General features: G+C 48.3%; 1 pseudogene; it reads left to right on the forward strand.

Moving 5' to 3' along the window:
• Nucleotides 1-2,970: 2,970 nt before the first annotated feature.
• LOC126529555 (uncharacterized) overlaps nucleotides 2,971-23,245 on the forward strand; it is a 61,911-nt pseudogene continuing 41,636 nt past the window's right edge.

The raw sequence follows: 23,245 nt of genomic DNA on the forward strand, positions 1-23,245 counted from the left end.
AGCAAGAACCGCTGCTTTCCGCAAAGCATTCGTCTTCTCTGCACGTAGAAATGGTGCTATGCGCAGTAGCACACCGAGCGCCACCTCTAGCCTTGAAGATCTATATGTTGCTGCTGCATTTGCTGAGGTGAGCAGACTGTCTGATGCTGCTCAGGCAGCAGGTGAACCACATAGAACAATCCGTACAGACCAGTGGTGTTGCCAGAAATTTAGTTCGGGGGGTGCTTACTTTTCAGCTCGGCTTTTCCTTAAAGAAATTGTCGAGGGAAGAACTAAATTAAACATTAATAATAACTGCATTCCGATTGCCAAAGATGCTGCAGACGAATTCTTGAACGCTACGCACTGTCAAGACAAGTAAATTATGTATTTTTTTCATAAAAGAATATATTGGTATATGTCTCAAAAATTGTGCCCCAAATAACTGACATCAATGCTTCCATGTTTTCTGTATATTTAATAAGTAAAGCAAATATCAAATGAACTTTAGCACTATATCAGGTTGAAACCATAAAAGCAGTGCATGCCGCTGATATGAAAAACGTAAAGGCCATGAAATGAACAAGTTGAGGACAAATAATTTAATAAAACCTTGTTAGCCTCCCTGTCTTTCTCTCATTTGCATATCTCTCTCTCTCTCTCAATGTTATTCCACGACCTTGTTTACATTTTTGTACATATGCAACGACCAGGGAAAAATCTAATTGACGCTGTCCTTTGTAAGAATGTATTGCGCAGGAGCAGTTGCTACCGGTCATGAATTGTGAGTAGTTGCTCCGGAATTACAGTCGCAACAGAGAGCACACATAGAAACACACAGGAGTTCTGGAAAACATACGAGGGCGAGTCAAATGAAAGTGAGCCAATGAGAATACGTGACAAACGGGGTACTTTATTTCAAATAGTCTCCATGAGCAGTTAGACATTTGTCCCACTCGATCACTAGTCGTGTGCTTCCCGTCTATTAAAACTCCTTGGGATGCTAATTCAAAAAGTCTGTAACTGACTCTTTCACGTCATCGTCCGACATGAATCTGGTTCCCTTGAGCTCTTTACTCAAATGCTGCAAAACGTGGAAGTCGCAAAGCGACAGGCCTCAGCTTAACGGCGGATGTTGCAGCGTTTCCCACTTGAACTTTACTGGTTTGGTATTAGCCACATCAGCGACTTGGGACGGGCATTTTCGTGGAGCAAGATGACCCCATTTTTCACTTTTCCACTTCGTTTGTACTTGATTGCGACAAGCAGCCGATCGAACGTTTCACAATATCGAAAACTATTGATAGTCTCTCCAGGTTTAGCAAATTCGATCAATAATGGCCCCTTACAGACAATCGAAATAATGTCAACAACACCTTTCTGCAGAAATGACGGCCTTCGCGTTCCTTGGGGGTGGTGAATTCAAATGTTTCCACTTTAAGCTTTGCCGTCGTCTTTCAGGCTCGTAGTAGTGGCACCATGATTCGTGCCCGGTCATAATTGCATGCAAAAAGTCGTCACCCTCATCGTGATAGCGTATTAGATGAGTCAAGGCAGCGCCAGACCTCTCCGTCTTCTGGCGGTGGTTAAAATCTTGGGCGCCCATAGCGCACACGATCCGATAACCGAGATGGTAATGAATTATGGTTTGACGAGAACCGTGACTGATGTTCACACGCCCTGCCAATTCATCAATGTTTATCCTCCGTTCTTGTCTAATCAGCCTTTTCAATTGTGTTGGGGTGATTGCAAGGTGGCTTTTACCTGGCCTTGGATCATCTTTGCAACTTTCACGTCCTTCTTGAACTGTTTGCTCCAACGCTTCACAATGGCCAATGAAATGCAATGTTGAACGTACATGGCAGTCATACGGCGACTAATTTCTTTTTGGGCAACATCTTCATCTGTCAAAGACCGCACAACACCACGCTGTTGATCTTTTGGACCATCCATTATATCACGCAACCAGGTTCAACCCAGGGTACGAGAACATTAAAGAACCTTGATCCTCAAACCTGCGTGTCACTTTTGTAAATTAGGTGTCTCTGTGCCACATCCATGCCTCGCAGATAATGAACCGAAGCATTACTGCGCAGGGTGGGTTGGCTCACTTTAATTTGACTTGCCTTCGTACACTAGAGATGCGAAGGTACAACAGATTATACAAATACGAAGATACAGCTTGATAAAGGGCAAAAAATTGTCACTGGAAACAAAATTCACTGCACATATACACAAAACCTCGCAACAAGATGTTTAAATATACATATAAGTGTAACAAGCATGTGACACCCCCTCGGGTATAATCTTCGTTGGCCCGCCAGGCTCCGTGGCCTGCCAGGCTCGGTACGCAACATTGGTCACCGCACCCAATAAACACAGACGAGCACAGCTGCTTGGCGGTCAGTCATCGTTCATCACCACCACGCTGCGGAGCGTCTGTCTAACGGAGGATGCCTCAAGCCCTCCCTTGTTCACAAACCCGGGCGGATCGTGACACTGGCGACAAGAACCCACGGATCGTCCCACGCCGCCGCGACGGCGAAACACCGCTCCCCGTGGCTGTCGCCATGCCGCTGCACGGATCGAAGGCTCAAGCCGTACAAGGGAGGCGGGTCCGCCTGGCCAATTTATGAGGAACAAGTCCACGTGTTCTTCTGGGCAAACAATACAGGCGAGGCCGAACAGCGGGACATTTTCCTGGCCAGCTGCGGGAGCCACGTCTCCAGTTTCCTGTTCGACCTTCTCAAGCCAGCCACGCCACATGTTAAGACGCCAGGCGAGCTGCTCGCCATACTGCGCTCGCATTTGAATCCAGCACCGTCCCCACTAATGGAGCGTTTCCGATTCAACAACCGGAGCCGCCGGGAAGGAGAGGCCCTCGAGCAGTTCGTTGCAGAGCTACAAGAGTTAGCGAGGGCCTGCTTTTTCGGGGACCATCTGAACTCGCTGCTCCGGGACCGTTTGGTCTGTGGCATCAACAACCCCGCCATGCCGACGCGACTCCTAGAGCTTTCCGCCCCCTCGCTGCACGACGCCGTGAAGGTAGCGCTGGCAATTGAAACTGCCGCCAAGGACGCCGGCGAGATTGCCCGTGCACTGGCTCACGGTCGGCGGAAGCGGCGGTCAACAGGTTGGCGACAAAGGGCAGTAATTGCGGTCACTGTTGTGGTGCCCACTCCACTCACAGTGCCAGTTCTCTCAAGCACAATGCTTCACGTGCAGGAAAACTGGGCACCTGGCCCGAGCATGCCGAAGGGGGGATGGCGAACAGCAAACAGCAGCAGCAGCCTGGTTCAAGCCCAGGTACCACACAAGCTCGCGACCAGGGTAGCCATCACAAGGGTACGCGGTGGGGGCGTACAGCAGGGTAAATTCTTCCGCGGCCAGGCTCGATGTCGTCGCCGAAGACCCGCCGATTTTCGACATGTGGCACACAGGCCTTGTACCGTCGTCTGTGTCGCCGTACATGCTGACCCTCGAAATCTGCGGGCACCCCATTTCCATGGAGCTGGACACGGGGGCCAGCGTGTCAGTAATGGCCGGGAAACGGTTCAAGCGTACCTGCCGCGGCCTGTGCGTTGAGACTTCGGGCGTGATGCTGCGCAGCTACTCAGGACAGCTCTTCTAGGTCCACGGTCAGGCCAACGTCAGCGTTCACTTTGGCGATAGGGCGGTTACCCTTCCCCTTTACCTAACCAAGGGGTTGTTGTAGACGCTGCTGAGCCGAAACTGGATTCATGCACTGGGCGTTCGTCTGCCAGAGTACAAGGAAGGCAGCCTGCATGTAGTGAAAGACATCCTCAGCCTCCTGACCGAGTTCAAGTCCCCGTTCCAGCCAGCGGTGGGCCCATTCGCCAGAACGACGGCTGGCATATCTATGTACCTTAGGAAGCCCGGCCACGTTTGTTCAAGCCTCGCCCACTGCCGTTCGCCCTGAAGGAAGGGGTCACCCAGGAGCTGCAATGGTTGCAGCGAGAGGGCATCCTGGGGCTCGTCAAGACGTCTGAATGGGTCTCTCCCATCGTACCAGTCCTCAAGCAAGACGGCAGTGTCAGGATTTGTGGATATTTCAAGGTTAGCATCAACCCCGTCACTACCGTCGAGAAGATCTCTGGTCAGTATAGTGCGGTCGACAGAAGCTTACCAAGCTCGAACTCACAGATGCTTACCAGCAGCTGGTGCTCCAGGATGCCTCCCTTAATTATGTCACAATATCGACAGCTTTGGGGCTCTTTCAGTACACCCGCTTACGATTTGGCGTGGCCTCAGCCCCAGCCATATTTCAGAGGAAGCTAGACAACCTCTTCAGGGGCATGAGGCACGTGGCAGTGTACTTGGATGACATCCTGGTTACTGGCAGCGACGACGGGGACCACCTGCAGAACCTGCACAACGTCCTGGCACGACTGCAGGACGCCGGTCTCAAGCTCAAGCTCGGAAAGTGCATTTTCTTGGCCCCCAGTGCTGAGTACTTGGGACATGTCATTTCACAAGCTGGCCTAGCCCCGGCTCCCCGCAAAGTTGATGCTGTGCTCACGCCACCTAAGCCCCAGAACAAGAAGGAGCTTCAGCCCTACGTCGGCCTCAGCAACTTCTACAGGAGTTTCCTGTCGGACCTTTCGGAGCATCTACAGACGCTCCATGTTCTGCTTAGAGATAGTCAGCAATGGGTCTCGAAGAAGGAGCAGTACCGGGCTTTCCAGCGCAGCAAGGAGCTAATCACCAAGGCTCCAGTGCTGGTACACTTCGATCGTACCAAGCCTGTCGTCCTGACCGTACATGCGTCGCCGTACGGCGTGGGAGCCTTAATGGCGCACCGGGAAGAGAATGGCCAGGAACACCGTGTGTCGTTTGCTGCTCGTCGGCTTCATGCTACAGAGCAACGTTACAGCCAGTTGGACACGAAATGTCGGTCCCCTATGTTCGGTGTCGGACGCTTCCACCAGTATCTGTGGGGCCGGAAGTTCGAGGCAGTCACAAACCACAAGCCGCTGTTGGGACTGCTGGTGCTTGACAAGGCAGTTCCCGTGCAGGCATCTCCTCGAGTGGTACGCTGTGCCTTCAGATTGGCGGCTTACAGTTACCAGCTGAGTTAATTTCCTTTCCCTTTGTCCTCTGGTAGCTTCAACGCTGGTAAAGGAGGGAAGGTGTTGAAGGTCCGAAGTCGGCGCCCCTCGTTGATTCGAGTGCACGGTGGCAGCGCGAAGGAAGAGCCGTTGTCCGACGAAGTGACGTTTTATTCAAACGCCGAGGCGTCTGTCCGAGTCCAAGCCCGAAGCTCCGCTTTCCCCACACAACCAAACATGACTTTTTAAGCCCTCAGTTGTACAAAGGAGTCGCAAACCAGCAAATCACACATGCGAGTTCACATCATTGTAACCAATAGCACAACCACTTTCGTGCCGCACACGGCGTTGGCGGAAACCGTGGCACTCTTTACAACACGCCAGGGGATAGGATTTCTCAAAGACACGTGCCAACTCCCTCTCCCCTACGTTGGGCTGCGCGTATTGGCCCCTGATGTCTTCCTCTTTTAACCTGCAAGTGGCCGCCATGCAAGCTGCCTAGAATGTTTCCGTGAAATCATGGATTATTGACTGCATATCCGCCGGGCAGCGGGCTACCCTGCCAGTACTGAGAAAGCTATCTCTCGTGCAGCTGTGTGCCGGTTCGCTTGAAATCCAAACGCCATAATTGGGACCCGATGGCGATCGCACACAAAAGCATCCATCGACCGTAGCCGGCTAAGTGGTTTAAAGCTACCGCCATTTTCACGGGCATTCTTAGAAGGCGCACGCGGGTGCCAAACTTCAAACCGGCTGGGCAGCGTCGCGTCGCCCAGTTTCCGTGACCGAGACGGTCGACGGCACATTTGGGAAGCGCATGGGCATTAGCGGTGGCGGTGACCTCAAGCACCCCCCAACTTTCATCTTCACGCTCGTCTCCCCGAACGCTCCCCTCCAGCTCGGGCCGTCTACCCTTTTGTTCCGAGCGAGGGTGCAGATCTAGTGCCTTTTCTACGGTGCAGCTACTAATCCGTTTGCTCTTCACGCGTGAGTGTTGCCCGCGTCCCCTAATCGCGGAACCCACATGCGTGCCTCATTTCCGGTTATTAGCCGATACAGCAGGTGTGAGCTCGTCCTGCGCTTTGCTGTAGTCCCCTAAACTGGGCCACAAAATGACAGCAAGGTTAAGTCCCTCATCTCAAACTGACTCCTCCCCCCTCAAGAGTGTTACTGGACACTCGACGTCCACGTAACATGATAAAAAAAATTAAAGAGAAACTCGCACAAAAATTAAATCAAGCCCTTGCGCACACGGGACCAATCTCCATTTCATACACAAAGGGATAACCTCGTGTAATAATGGCGAAGAGAAACACATCACAATGCTTACAATACAGTAGACCTCACACTGGCATCAGTAAACAAAAATCTCGCCATTCTACCAACGCAAAAACTATTATAACACACTCCGCACTGCAATCAACAGCAATAAATTCCCGTAGGTTTGACTCCTCTAACGCAAGGCACATGAACAGGACGGAGTCCCGATTGTCCTGTTGTATAGTGTCTCTCGCGGTCACCAGTCCGCACCGTGATTCACCCAACACGCGAGACCCACTCTGTGCGCCCCGAGTCCCCCAGAGCACACTCAACGGGAGCGACGGGATCAGTGTCAGCTATACGCTCAGCTCAATCGGTCGCACCAGCAAATGCCACACCAGACACAATGCCACACAAAACACACAAGACATTTCAAGACAAATGCCACACAACGCATTTCGACATTATGCACAAATATATTCATCTTTCAGAGTTACCTTAAAAAGACACTTAACACTTGTGTTCGAACATGCGAAAACAAATCCTGCACGGTGATTCGGTATACGCACTAATTCATGGCTTAACATCAACTAATATACGCGTCTAAGCCAAACATAACAGCCTATTGTATAAACAAATATATAACACATCCCGAATGATCATCCGAAACGCGAAAGTGCATCAGCAGCCTTGTTCAGCCTTTTGATGTGAACAATTTCTATGTCGTACTTTTGGATCGCCAACGCCCAACGCTTCAGCCTAACACTGGAGGGAGCCGCGCAAGTCAGGGAAATCAGCGGATCGTGGTCAGTCGTTATTTCAATCTTTGTGCTAAATAACCATGTACCCAAAGACTCTAGCGCCCACACAATTCCAAACGCCTCCCGTTCAATCGTAGACCACTTTTGTTGCGACGGGCTCAACTTCCCATTAAGATATGCAACTGACCGCTTGATTTCACCTGCTTTTTGGGAGAGGTAAGCGCCAACTACCATATCCGATGCATCCGTGGCCAAACAAAGAACCTTTGCCGGGAGTCTGGTGCTGTCAACCCTGGATTTTACGCGAGCACATTTTTCACCGAGTCGAACGCAACCTGTGCCTCCAAATTCCACGGCAGTGTGTTCGGAGCCCTTTCGTTTGTCAGCCTTGTCAGTGGCAAGACGAGTCTTGAATAGTTAGGCACATAGTGTCGATAATAGTTGAGAAGCCCTAGAACACTCCTCAGTTCATGTTTTCTCTTAGGCTGTCCCAGCTGCAGGATATCGCGTACCTTATTAGGGTCTGGAGCATGTACATCTGATCCCACTACGCTTAAAGCATATTTATGACCCCGTGACGAAGCTGGCTCAAGGGGGCCTCTGCGGTCACGGTAAACTTCTTGAAAAGGTGTCTGCGGCCTGTTCAGGGGCGTCATGGGCACCCGATCGGTTTTCAGCTTATGTGCATGAACCTGACACCCATGACAACTCTGACAATGGCGCTTCACATCAGGCGCCAATGATGGCCAAAAGAAGGCCCCTTTAATGCGCTTGTTTGTGTTTTTTTACTGAGAAGTGACTACCGCAAGGACTGTCGTGCGCTAACTCCAACACTCCGACTCGGCGCGACTTTGGTACTGCTAACTGGAGCCATTGTTTCCTATCTAATCGTTCCCTGTGATAAAGCAACGGACCATCGATAACCATGCCGTGCGACCGCTCTTTCGCCTGGCGCCAAGCATCGGCCAGTGACTCTTCTTTCTGCTCTTTCGCGAAAGAACTTTCTGTGGCTGGCCGAACTTGCTCGCTGTCGCACATATTATCCGCCCCTACAGCACCCCGACTATCCGACTGCTGCTGTTCCTCCATTGACGTGGGATTAGTAGCTCGCGGCTCCAATGCTTGTGCGCCCTCTTCTCTCTCTCCTTCATCTCCTAATGACGTGTTTGCCCCACCTTTAGTGTTAGTCGCCTGGCGCTGATTGCTCGATGGTTCCCCAAATGCGTGCTGCACGGCGTTAGCGTTACGGGTAGAGCATAGAGTCACCTGTTCTTGCTCTCTCATCGGAGAATGTTTATCCGATCCTAATTCCTTTGCCTTAAAGTCTACGCACCAATCACATTCCTTCAGATCATTGTGTAGCTCTTGTCGCCAGTAACGAAGGCATTCGTAATCTCCCGGAGTGAGTAGAACTGCGGCGCTGGTCGTTAACTGATCGGTTACTGCGCAAAGCAATGGCACACGCTGAGTAGTGCTCCCCGACGAGCACGGAAGAGCGAGAGGCACATACATCAACTGTGCGGTGACACCCTGTCCAAAAGCACCAGATAACTTTATTCGGCCGCTGCTCTGACCCGAAGACTCGACCGATACTTCATTCGCTCGTATCACCGTGATATCTGCACCTGAATCAATTCGCGCGACGCAGGGTTTGCCTCCAACTAAAAGCTCTATACTCGGGTCACCCGTCAGTAAGTTGTTTCCAAAGGCGGTGTGTCGCGGTTGTATGACAACGCTCGCAACTGATGTCTCATTCTGGGGAGCTACGCGCAAAACTTCTGCTTTCATGGCAGTAGTGTTATGTGAAGAGTCACAATCTCTTTTAAAGTGACCCCGTTGTCCACATCCAAAACACACGACAGAATTAGGGTTGAAGCTCCGCCTAGCGGCTTGTTTAGCTTGCGGCCTATTATTATCATTTCCTGATGCAGTACCGCGATAATTGCCTTGCCTGCTAATGTCCAGACTTTCTTCGAAATTTGCGGCTAACTCTGCTATGTCTTTAGCTTTCAACCAGCCCTTTACTTCCTGCTGGGTGACCAGTGAGCGTAGGTCACTTGGCATTAACTGCTTTAGCCTGTCAGCTATCAGCAATTCCTGCAGACTCTCAAACGACAGCACCTCTCTACTTCTGAGGCAGTACGTGAACATTGTCTCCAGGCGTGCCGCAACTTGGCTCCAAGGCTCGTCTGCTTCCCTCTTGACTTCGAGAAACATTGTGCGGTATTCACTTGGAGTCATCCGCAGTTCCTTCAACACTCTAGATTATAGGTCTGAGTAACGCATTACACCAGCCTCCGATTGATTACGACGAATGTTCGCATCTTCTCATTTAAAAATGGTACTATAATAGTGCCCTGTATTTCCTCAGGTACACTCAATGCCGCAGAAAGAGCGTCCGCGTTCTTCAACCAGGCGGGAATCATGGCCCAGTTATGCCTAGAGCTTCCAACTTTAAAAACAAAATTTGATGGTTAATAGTGTCAAAAACTTTCGTAAAATCAATAAGAACTGAACCAGCAAAAAACCCTTTATCAATAGCTTCATTTAAGCGATCCATTAGGAAGATAAGAGCAAGGTCGGTTGAATAGCCAGGACGAAAACCATACTGAGAATTGGAAAGAATATTAAATTTAGACAGGTAATTGGTTAATCGAGTAACAGTCAACTTTTCAAACACTTTACTAAAGAATGGCAGTATACATATTGGGCGGTAATTTGTTAGTAAAGAACGATCGCCTCTCTTAAAAACTGGAATTACCTTCGCTCGTTTCAGGTCAGATGGAAAAATGCCAGTCCTGAATATTAAATTGATAATAAAACATAAAACATCACATATGAGATGAGCAACTAGTTTTATGTTACTAGGATGAGTATTATCAAGACCGGCACTGGTTACTTTCAGCTTGCGAATGACATCAAGAACCTCATGGGGAGTTGTAGGGTAAAGAAAAAATGAATGCGGCACACGATTCAGTGACAAAGGACGGCTACTGATGGCTGGTTTGTCCGGAAAAAAGGCATCACTGAACGCTCTTGCTATCTCAAATGGTTGATCATATGTAATGTGATCGTTTGTGATGGTATCGACAAACGAGAGTTGTTCATTTCTGCGCAAAAAGAAATTTAAAACTTGCCACTTTTGTCTCGAGTTGCTGCCAGACTGACCATGTTTGTGCTCATAGTAGGTCTTTCTCGCATTCTTTATTTTGCTGTTGAGTGCGTTGCAAAATTTTTTGTATCGTGCAGAGAGGGCGACAATAAAAGGTTGACTTTTAGTTTTTTTATATAGGTTGTCACGTTTCCGCATATTGGCTAGCATGCTAGCATTTAACCAAGGGTTTCGAGGAAGGGAGAGGATATTCTTGCATTTTTTCTTGACGGTATGTGAATCGACTAATGATAACAAAATTGCGGAGAGCTGAGAAAAGGCTTCTTGCGGATCATTATTTTCAAGGACAGCAGACCAGTCAGTTCTAGTCACAGATTCCAAAAAGGCATCTTTGTTCAGTACGTAGCTGAAGTATGAAGTTGAGGAAAATAAAGATAGGGTAATGGTCTGTTATGTCGACATCAAGGATACCAGCCTCTGGCGGTGACGTCATGCTGCTTAGCGCATGATCTAGTAGCGCGCCCTCATTTATCTTATTACAACGAGTAGGTAGCGTTACCAAACATTCAAAACCGTAACTCTGAAAACAGTTGCTATAAAGGGAGGAGGTAGGTGAAGTTTCATCCAGAAGGTTTATATTGATATCGCCCATAATAACTACATTCTTGTTATTAAATGATAGTTTCTCTAGGGATTGATCGAGGGCAGAACAAAAGTCAATGTAAGATGAAGACGGTGATCTGTAAGGGCCGATTTACGCTCAAACCGCCCATCGCCGCACGCCGCACCGCATGCATGCGGTTCGTGAAAAACGGGCGGTCGTCGCGATCGGTCACAAAATTGCATTTACGCTGAAACCGCATGATGCGGCGCGGTTTGCATGCGCCCTCTGGTTGTCCAAATAGGTAACCAGCAACTGGCAACATGCATCAGCGAGTTGGCAGCCTCGAGTGCTGGCGACCAGCATTATTTCGCGCCGTGCCAGGATTTTGTTATAACGTTTGCTGTATTATTAGTTATTTTTTGATTAGTTAGCTCGAGCGGTTCGAATAAGCCTGCATCCGCACTTCGGTTTGGGGACGCGACGTCTGTTGAAAGCTGGCAAACATTCGGCAGTGCGCAGAGCAACACTGTTCGAAGTCGGCAACTATCGCCAACAGCAGCAGACGACACCAGCATATTTTTGTCCATGTAGGTTGTAGCTTCCGCATCATGGTGAAAACGCGATTCCTGCACTTTCACTTTCTGCGCTGCATGTGTGGCATTGACGTGGTGACCCACTTTTGGAACACTGTGCAGTCGTCTTACCTGTGCCGCTTTTTTGTTATTTGTTTATTGCTACCGCATAATGTTGCGACAACATACGTCACTATGTTCTCGGTTGTGTACGGCGCGCTGGCGCACTTTTTGTAGCTGTGCTAGCGAAAGCTTGTGTTGTGGACAAGCGACGCACCATCGCTCCTCGGCTGGACGAAGCACCAGCGCGGAGAAACGGGATGCGACCCCATCCCGAGTCGAGTTATGAGAATCCTCCGTCGCCCTCAACGTCTCGGCTACCGCGGACAGGGACCGAGAGTTTGCCCCCTCGAACACATGCAGCTCTCGCCTGCGTCTTTTGTAGAAAATAAACGCAGTTTGTTTTCTGCCACCGACCGATGCACACTCCTTTCAGGGATGGGGCCAGACCCCGTACGTAACACTGGCGATGAGGCAGAAGTTGCGAAGCGGATCTATAAGTTTTCGAAGTTGAGGCCATGGCTACAGGACGAAGGCACGGCGCTGTCGAGCCTTTCTCGGGCAAATCATGGGAATCGTGGATCCAGCGCCTCGAGTTTTACTTCGTGGCGAGCGACGTCAGCGAAGAAGCGGGCACTTCTCCTCACGCTTTGTGGAGCCGACACTTTCGAACACCGTGTGAGCGCGCTGATAGCGCCGAAGATCGCGGCAGAAGTCAACTTAAATGATTTAGTGACCCTTCTTAGGCGGCACTTCGACAACAGGACATCCGAGCTTTAGAGCCGGTACGTGTTTCAAAGACGCGACCAACGGCCAGCCGAGTCGATCAGCAGCCGACTGCAACTTCGGAGCGCTGCCTTCGGCTACAATATCGACGGCGTCACCTGACACCCAAACGACCGCTTCAGCGGCGAACCCAACTATGCCGTCCCAAGATGTGATGCTGCTGGACAGGTTCGTCCGCGGCGTCTGGGACGAACATCTTCCGCAGAGACTGTTCGCAGAAAAAGCCTGACATTTCAATGCGCTGTGGACTTAAGTCTTGTCAGCGGAAAGTGCGCCAAGGCATCAGCGAGATATCAAAGGAGTGGCAAACTCGGGGAAATTAACAGGACGTCGCAAATAAAGCCAGGAGGCAAGCATACGTCAGCGCGACATTGCTATCGATGCGACGACGGCTTGCACGACCCTGAAACATGCAAATTCAAGACAGCCGAGTGCCGTTTCTGCTCCAAGGAAGGTCACGTCGAGCATGCCTGCATCTCAAAGAAAAAGAAAAACACGGAACCACGCTCCGACAACTAGCAGCTATAGGCACACAGTGTCAAACCACCACCTGTCAGCAAATCCTGCTGCAAGCTGCACACAGATAGTGTACGTACACACTGCCCCAAGTTCCTCGTGGACTTGATAGTGGAGGGAAAGCCAGTCCAGTTTGAGGTGGACACAGGTACGACATGCTCCCTGATAAGCGAGGACACGGACTACAGAAGGTGGAAGAAAAAACACTCTGTGGCTTTCATGCGAGCCGCTCGATTTGTGCACATGGTCAGGTAAACAATTACACGTCCTAGGCTCCGCACAAGTTCATGTGATGTTGAGATCAAAGGACTATCTGCTGCCATTGTTGCTTACGAAGGGCACCGGGTGCAACCTCCTAGGAAGAGATTGGTTTTTGGCACTTCAAGTTCAGATGAAGGGGATCAACCACGTTGGAGAGCCAGCACTAGAAATTACAGAGGTCTTGGGATGACACCCAGGCGTCTTCAAGGAAGACATTGGAAGCTATACAGGTCCTTTAGTTCACCTGGAACTTGAAGACGGTGCGACAGCAATGTTTTGCAAGGCTTGTCCGATTTCGGTGGCGCTGCAGGCGCTTATGGAACATAAGCTTGACCATCTACAGCGACAAGGCATCCTAAAACCAACGCAGCATACCAAATGGGCAACCCCATTGGTTCAGAAGACCGACGGTACACTCAATGTTTGTGGTGACTACAGGAGTACTGTTAATACTGTTACTGTTAATGCAGCAGTGAAGAAGGCATCTTACCCACTACCAACTACAGATGAAGTGTTTGCAAACCTACATGGTGGAACCCTCTTCTCAATGTTGGATTTTTATCAAGCATATCAACAACTGAAAGTTGATGAAGAAACAGCAGCACTGCTCACAGTGAACACCACAATGCGACTATTCAGGGTGGAATGCCTCCCGTTCTGAATTTCCGCGGCACCAGCTATCTTCCCGTGCCTGAGGGAGACAAAGATACCTGGAATTCCAGGGGTGAGTGTTCACCTTGACGACATCATTGTCAACGGGAAAAGTGCAAATGAGCACGCACAGCGTCTGAATCAGGTTCTGTTGAGACTAACTGAGAAAGGCTTACGCCTCAAGAAAGAAAAGTGCAGGTTCGGAATTACGTCAGTTTAATTTCTGGGACATCGAATTGATGGCAGTGGTGTTTGCAACACCGAGAAAAAGGTTGAGGCTATACTTCAAGCACCCAAACCATCTGACAAGACATCCCTAAGGGCTTTTCTGGGCCTTATTTCATTTGACGACTGCATTTTGGAGAACAGAGCAATGGTCGTGGTGGAATTGTATAGGCTCCTAGAGAAAAACACGCCCTGGAAGTGGAAGAGCAAGCATCAAGCCAATTTCGATCGAGGCACTTAAGGAGATGATTCGTGCATCTACAGTGCTCGCTCACTACGACGGGACGAAGCCCCTTCTTTTGTCTGTGGACGCATCGCCGTACGGCGTTGATGCCGTCCTCGCTCGGGAAGATGCTATTTGCCGAGAGGCGCCCATTGCATTCAGTTCATGAACACTGGGAAGTGCCGAAAAAAGCTACTTCCAGCTCAACAAAGAAAGTGCAGCAGTAATCTACAGCATCAGTCATTTTCATAAGTACATAGCTGGCCGGCATGTGACCATAACAGATCGCCAGGCATTGATTGGAATCGTGAGAGAAACAAAGCAAGTACCCCGGGTCTTTTCATCAACAATTATGTGATGGTGCCTTAAACTAGCAACGTACGATTACAAGTTGCTGTACAGGCCTGGCCTACTGCACCAAAATGCGGACACTCTAAGCTGACTTCCACTACCGGCACAAGTTGAACCTTATACCCCAAGAGACGTGCTCATATTGGCTACCATGCTCAGCTTCGAGCTTTCACCGTGTCAACTAGCACGAATGACGCGAGAGGACTCAGTTCTGTCCCAAGTGCTGGAGGCTGTTTCAAACGGTGAAGTTCATAAACTGCCAGAAGAACAGTTTTCATCGTGCTGGAAACTGGAGACTGAGCTTCCAGCGCAGGAAGGGTGCCTTGTTAGAGGCTCCCGGATGGTAACTCCAAAACAAAGGCGAGAAACTACCTTCTTAAACTCGCACCTGCAAACCACCATATAATTGTGGTCATGAAGGCATGTGCACGAAGGTAATTTTGTTGGGCAGGCATTCACGCAGATATCGAACGGCTCACTAGAAACTGTGCAACTTGTTGTCAACACCAAAGGGCACCAGTGCCCAAATGGGAACGCACCAGAACGCCTTGGGACACAGTTCACGCAGACTTCGTTGGTCCCATAGAAGGCAGAATGCTTGCTTATTGTTGTGGACACATACAGCAAACTGTTGGAAGTGTGCTCCATGCATAATACACAGTCTGCCACATTGATTGAGGAACTCCGGAACCTTTCGCAGCTTTTGGGCTCCCCAAAAAGCTTGTGATTGATAACGGGCCATTCTTCGTTTCAGTAGAAGTTGAGAGCTTCCTAAAGAAGAATGGGGTGACCCATGTAACAAGCGCACCGTACCATCCTACAACAAATTGCAAAGCAGAAAGGATGGCTTTTGAAACAAAACGAGCATTAGCCAAAAACAAGGACGGAACATTCGTGTGTAAGCTGGCCCAGTTTTTCTAGAGCAACACACCACCTTCACATCAACGGGTGAAATGCCAGCTGCACTTGGGTTCGGGCGTGAGGTGGATACAGCTCTCACGTGCATTCAGCCCCAAGCAAAAGTGAACAAAATCCATACCAACTGCAACAGGGACACAAAGTCGAGAGTACTCGCTGTCGTACAAGCAGTTTTCTTTCGAAACTTCGGAGGGAATCCGATCTGGACAGAGGGAACGGTTTTGGAAAAGCTAGGCCACAGATCGTGGCTCATTAAAGGCCCCAACAGGTTAGTGCGATGACAATGTGACCACATCAAGCCCGGTGTTTTGAGGCACCCCACAGAAGATTTGGCGACACAGGATAAGGGCTGTACGCTAACCGTGAGCAGTGTCCCGCTCCCATTTATGCTTGGGATAAAAGCAGATAACTCCACGTCGTCAGAGGCCACTCTCTCAGGAATGCTGAAGCCTTCACAATCATCGGTGACCAAACCAGAGATTGGCACTGCCCCTGAGACCGTGCCAAACACAACTGCAGAGTCATGCCCGCTGCGGGAACGACACCCTCCGGATCACTACGGCGACTCCATCTGAGAAGGGAGGAAAATGTTGTGTACAAGTGATGCACCACCACTCCTCGGCTGGACAAGGCACCAGTGCAGACGAAACAGGAAGCGACCCTGCCCCAAGTCGAGTTCCAAGAATTCTCCATCACCCCCAGCGTCTCGGCCACTAGACAGGGACCGAGAGTTTGCTCCCTCGAAGACATGCGGCTCTCATCTGCATCTCTTGTAGAAAATAAACTCGGTCTGCTTTCTGCCACCAACCAATGCGCATTCCTTTCACGGATGGGGCCAGACCCTGTACGTAACAGCTTGGAAGAACGCGCATACACCAACACACAGGTGTATCTAACCCAATGAGCAAGGGATCTGTCACAGCAACAGCATAGCCTGCTGAAGCGCCGCAGCATTATCTGTTAACGTACTCCTATACAGATGGTTCTATTATCACGGAATACAGCTGTGTTGATTGACAAGTCACTTCGTCACCGAGCACGCATGTGAATCATCAACAGTGCCTTGTTGATTTAGTTGCACTTTGCTGCTGAGGTCTCTTCAGTAGCTGTCAAGTTATAGTGAGCCTATAATTGCTTACATGATGTAACACCACATGAATGTACAGGAGCGCACAGAGCTAGCATTTGTTCATTCTATGTTACGTCATTATTTCAAAGTGCACTGCCATGTTAAGTCATGACTAAACAACTAGCCATCAGTACGTCTTGAGCAATTGATTATAATTATGACATACATAAAAGTGATATGTACATATCACAGTTACTTCTTCAGGCAGAGATGCTTGTCAGATATGTTTTCAAGAGAAGAATGTTTGCATGAAAACAAATATTAATTCATATTGCTGAAAAGACACCCCATATAGGCGTGAATTCACCTAATGTTTACATTTCTTGTTGGTGCTAAAAATGTCCCTGCCAATAGAAGTAGTGTTATGTCATTCATGCCTTAGGAGATGACAGAGGTTTACAGGGCACACAAGGCAGCAATGCCCATGCATAAAGGCCTGGGTCACCAATCTGCTGCCCCTTCACTATTTATCCATACCTCTATCAGCATATAAACAATGTACAGCCTGTGGTCAAAGTGAATGCAGGCATGCTTGCTCTCTCAGCAATGGCGACAATCAAGGATGATTGCCTTGAGACCGTTTGCTGCTATCAACATCATTTATGCATGCATTCTCTTTTTATTCTTTTCCCTAGATAAAAAAGAAGCGTGCACAGTCAATGAGCTATAGCAAAGTAATGTTATTTGATAGCGTTGGGCATGGCCCTAATCTCATTCATGTAGTGACAACCTAGCTAGCTAATGCACAGCCACATTAAAAAGAAAGAGAAGTGCATAGGCTAACAAACAGGTGTACAGTACGTGTACTTCATCTCAAAGCAAAGCAAGGTTATCAAGTGACTATAGAGATCTAGATTAAGGGGATGCAAGTATTGAGGCCCCCTAGTACTTCGAGCCTCAACGATTGCATCCCCCTGATCTAAAACTCTCTAATAAGCTTTGCAATGAATGCAGTGATCTTGCATGCGAAATGGTTGACGTAGTGTGTCGTTTTATATTTGCCTTTCTGAATCAGTAACAGCTTAAACAGGTACACAACAATGAAATGAAATGCTGATTCATATGGTGTACAAGACGCAAGTAGGGGAGAACATTTGCCATGCCTGCTGTAACACCAATTCCAACATGCAGTACCTTGTAGGCAATGAATGCAGGTTCATTGTGTCAGGGCAACTTGCACCTACCCCTAATGAAAGAACAGAATGTCTGCATCGTAGACATTAGTTAATTAGCAGCATGTGCGGGGCAGCACAAGAAAGTAAGGCAATGTTTGTTGCCATTTTTTGTTTTCATAACCAACAGACAGTTTCTTGGGTGGAGCTCTATGATGAATTCATATTATGTTCTTTGTAAATCTGTAATGTCGGCATGTTCTATTATCCAATCACTTCATAAGTAGTCAAATGAATGCAGGTAGCCCCATAAACACTGTGAAACGGAACGCAGAAATGTCCAGTTAAGAAGCCATAGTGACTCACACTCTGTGCTGAACATAAAATAGAAAAATCGCTTAGTGGCAAATTGGGTGCACATTCTCATCTGCCATACAAATCCATATATTACAAGTAATCTTTCACTCATTCTCGTATTTCTTACAGTTGCACAAACCTTACTGCAGCATCCTCTGTGGAGTAAAATAATCTTGCCAGTCACAGCTACTTGTTCACTCTATTAACATATATTAGCCCCCAGGCTCTCCTGCATTCCTTCATGCATGCTACAATAGCATGGCTGTGCTCAATCACCTCTTTCCATTCCACTGAAATGAAGATGGCATATATTTGTTACCAAAATATGCTCTAAAGCGTAACTGTTTATCATTCTTTAAGGCTCTGAGGAGTAAGGATGGATGTTCAGCCTTGCTGTTGTGGCATTTCATAGGTTCTAACCCACCGTCATATTTCTAAACAAGCAATGATGAAATTATATAATCAAGCCATACATTAGTAAAACTGAGGTAGTGCTTTCCCAGGAAGTCTCACTGCCACCTCCCCAATTTCGTAAATAATTAGACATGTTGACAACCTCGACATGTTGAAGTTACCTTCACAGCCTGTGTTTTAACACGACAAATAAACCAGATTAACCAAACAGCCCTTACATCATTCTCTTAATCACTTGATATACTAACTAGCACATGGCATTATAGTCATATTATATTCTGTTTGTATGTTTGGTGAATTGCACAAATCATTTTTGTCGCCCTTACAGCCTAGCTGATGCTGTCTTTCTTTATAACAAGGAAGCAACAAGCTTACTTGGTGCATTGCTGTGAGAACTATAACTAGCTTCACATTAGCACTGTACATGTACCCTCAGACCACATCGTAGACATGCTTCTGTACATACTAGAGGCTGGCCACAATCAGCATAATTTTGAAATCTAGATGAACAGGGTGCAAATTCACGTGTATCAAATAAATGTCTGTTCCATTGAGAGGCTCTGTGTATGCGATATAGTTATCAGTTCACTATACTTATGGCAGAAGAACAGAATACACAGAACAACAAAATCAAGTTCTCTCTGAAAAATGCTTTTTGCCACTATTATATTGACACGTGTACTTATATTTATCGGGCGACCACGTTTCGCCGCCTAACAAATCTTATCGCACAGCGCGGGACGCGCCTGCATGTATTCGAAGTTTCTGGAAAGTTATCGATGCTTCTATCCGCTGTATGTTGTCGCCGAACCTTGTGTTATCTGATTTCATCGCTTGACACGAATGGTATAGATCTTTGTAGAAGGCATGCGGGTCCCAATGTTTAGTCTGGAACATTCGATGACTGCTCTATAAAAGCCGACGCGCTTGACCCGCTGATCAGATTTTCGACGATCGCCGACTGTGTTCGCCGCTTTTGTTGTGCAATAAGTGTAGCCTGTTTTGTGGGCACAGGTTCGCCCAATAAAATCTAGTTTTCCCTTTCGCAGTATTGCCACTGTGTTCTTAACGTCACCACCACGTGACATCTGGTGGAGGTGCTGGGTACGTTCATGTACCGAACGCCCCCGCAAAGCCGCGATCCAAGCCCGAAGCCCGAGGACGAAACCAACATCGCCCAAGACCAGCGTGCTAGCCGCAGGCTGCAAGGACTGCCCCCAGAGCACGGACTTCTACCTGAGAAGACCAAGAAGATCGTGGCCAAGACAACCCCAATGGCTGCCCCAGCGTCCCCCGTTGTCCTGAAACAACGAGGGGACCCGGAGCTAAAAGCCCTAGTCGAGTATTTGGAAGGGCACACCGACGTTGTCCCTAGGGCATTTAAGCGTGGATTGTCTGCGTTCACGCTACAAAACAACCTGCTCGTGAAGAAGAACTTCTCACCAGTCCGTGCCAGCTACCTTCTTGTTGTACCGTCAGCGCTGCGTCCAGAAATACTGCACGCCCTACACGACGACCCAACCGCTGGGCACCTCGGATTCTCCCGGACGCTGTCGAGAATACAGGAAAGGTATTACTGGCCGCGTCTGACCGCCGACGTCGCCCATTACGTCAAGACATGCCGAGAGTGTCAGCGACGCAAGACACCACCGATAAGGCCAGCAGGATTGCTACAGCCGATCGAACCTCCTCGCCGACCATTCCAGCAGATTGGGATGGATTTGTTGGGGCCGTTTCCGATGTCAACATCCGGGAATAAGTGGATCGTCGTGGCGACGGACTATCTCACCCGCTTCGCTGAAACTAAAGCTCTACCGAAAGGCAGCGCAGCCGAAGTGGCGAAATTTTTCGTCGAGAACATCCTGCTGCGACATGGTGCTCCAGAAGTCCTCATCACCGACAGAGGAACGGCTTTTACAGCAGAGCTCACGCAAGCCATTCTGCAATACAGCCAGACAAGTCACAGGAGGAGAACTGCCTACCATCCGCAGACGAATGGTCTCACGGAGCGCCTGAACAAGACCCTCGCCGACATGCTAGCAATGTACGTCGACGTCGAGCACAAGACCTGGGATGCGGTCCTGCCGTACGTAACATTCGCTTATAACACGGCGGTACAAGAAACAACACAGATCACGCCATTTAAGCTGGTTTACGGCCGGAACCCGACGACGACGCTCGACGCTATGCTGCCGCACGTCACTGACGAGGAAAATCTTGACGTCGCTTGCTATCTCCAGCGCGCCGAAGAAGCTCGACAGCTCGCCCGCTTACGGATCAAGAACCAGCAGCGTACCGACAGCCGACAGTACAACCTGCGACGATGCTTCGTCGAGTACCAGCCCGGCGACCGTGTTTGGGTATGGACCCCGATACGCCGATGAGGACTAAGTGAGAAGCTATTGCGACGCTATTTCGGACCCTACAAGGTTATCCGACGCATTGGCGCACTGGACTATGAGGTCGTGCCAGACGGCATTTCGCATTCACAGCGGCGCCGCGCACGATCTGAAGTGGTCCACGCGGTGCGCCTTAAACCCTTTTATGGACGCTGACGAACTTCCTTATTTTGTTGTCGTCTGTGCTACTAGTGCTTTTCCTTATTACTTTCGTTTGTTTACAGCATCGGGTCGATGCTTTTTAAGAGGGGGGTATCGACACGTGTACTTATATTTATCGGGCGACCACGTTTCGCCGCCTAGCAAATCTTATCGCACAGCGCGGGACGCGCCTGCATGTATCCGAAGTTTCTGGAAAGTTATCGATGGTTCTATCCGCTGTATGTTGTCGCCGAACCTTGTGTTATCTGATTTCATCGCTTGACACGAATGGTATAGATCTTTGTAGAAGGCATGCGGGTCCCAACGTTTAGTCTGGAACATTCGATGACTGCTCTATAAAAGCCGACGCGCTTGACCCGCTGATCAGATTTTCGACGATCGCCGACTGTGTTCGCCGCTTTCGTTGTGCAATAAGTGTAGCCTGTTTTGTGGGCACAGGTTCGCCCAATAAAATCTAGTTTTCCCTTTCGCAGTATTGCCACTGTGTTCTTAACGTCACCACCACGTGACAATATGCAGCAAAGTAAGACTTCAGAAAGCACAAATATGGCTTAGAACGACAGAAAGCTGCGCTAGTTGGTAAGGATTCACTGTGCAAAAAAGAGGTGAGGTGTGTAGACAGAAAGCAAGAGTAGAGAAGTCTACTTCTCTAGTCTTGTGTCCCGTCTGCACGCCTCACCTCTTTTTTACATCACAAATATGGCTTGGGCGCACCTTCGTGCATTGTGAGGTGGGCGAATGTTAATTTTTTTCAAACAGGATTTGAACAAAAATAGTAAGTGTCAAATATTGAATAGTGACATGACGACGTGAGTACTTGTAGTAGCAAGATTTATTTCCGTATATTTAGGTACTACATCTTAACCAACTAGTGCGAAATAGAGCTAACTATTGGGGACAAAGGATAAGTTTTAAATGCAAGGCTACTAATGTTATATATAAAAAAGTTACTTGAATAGTGTATCAACAACTTTAGAGCCTCGTTGCAAAGAAGCTTTCCAAGAAATAATGGCTGCTGTATGAAGAGCTTCCAAAAATGCAAAATAAATTGTTTCCAAAAAAACATGAAAGTTGTAGAAAAAACAAACATAATGAAGGGCCAATGTTTTGCGGACACATGTAAAAGGACTTGTTGCAAGGAAAACAGCACAGACTTGTCACATAAAAGATAAATCTGCTAGATCGAGATGGGTGGTTGGCTTTAGGCAAAAAAAGCCTATGGGAAAGTTTTGTGCCAATACGGCTAAAAGATACATTCGTTACCGTGCTTGCCTTTGGAAGGCTGCATACTCTTATTCACATGCAAGTACTTGTCACATATTCGTTGTTAAAAAACTTCCAATTTATATATTGACACAAAAGCCTCCTCTGATCACGGAAAAAGAATAGTATTGTCATATAGTATCCATAACATTTAGAACATCAGGCTACTATTTTTCACATTACGCAAATACTCATGAAAGACAAAACTGCAAGAAACAGCATAACACTTTGGCATAATCCGTAACTGATTATATCAATAAGTTTCCCTTTTCATGAGGCAAAGTTGCACAGGGCAGATGGGATGTGATATCTGTGATTCAGAGATGCGTTATTGTATCTGAGTGCAAGTATTATACAACTGATCATTGTGGGAATAAAGAAATAACAGGCATTGATTACCAGTATGTCATCATGTCACTTCTATCTGAAAAGTGACTATCATATCAAGTCAAACTTGAATTCAGAATCATGTTTATGTGCCCATATATGTGGGCCCCATGAACCGTTGCTTTAAGTTATGACCAGTGTCATGTCATTCCTGTATGTAAATGTGGTTTTGCACTATACACCTATAAAACTTTTGATCAGCATCCTAGTACATTTGCTTGAATTTGCACCAAAGGCTTTCTGTCGCAACACCCTCTTTGCACCCATGATAAATGCTGCAGTCAGTAAAATAGAGCTTTAGATTATTTCCTAAACTGCTTTCATTCCAGCAAATAGACGCCGAGCAGACGCTGCGCCGCAAGTGAACATTTATGAGAGCGTTCATACTTGCTGTTTATTAAGGTGGCTGCAAGGTAAATGGAGAGGAAGTGTACAGGTGAAGCGAAGCTCCGCTGTCGCATGCATGTAAACAAAGCTTCTGGTTAAGGCGTCAAAACATTTTTTTCATCAATCCTCCAACAATGGAGCATGTACTTACAGGATGGAAAGCAGACACCGAGCAGACGGTGCGGTGCGATGAAGACACCTTGAGGGTCATTCAGCCTTCCTATTAACTAAGGAGCCCTGCAGCTTCCCCAGTGCGGCAAGGAACTACTGAGATGGAGTACAGCTCA

The sequence above is a fragment of the Dermacentor andersoni genome, chromosome 9, assembly GCF_023375885.2.
Source record: "Dermacentor andersoni chromosome 9, qqDerAnde1_hic_scaffold, whole genome shotgun sequence".
NCBI classification, from domain to species: Eukaryota; Metazoa; Arthropoda; class Arachnida; order Ixodida; family Ixodidae; genus Dermacentor; species Dermacentor andersoni.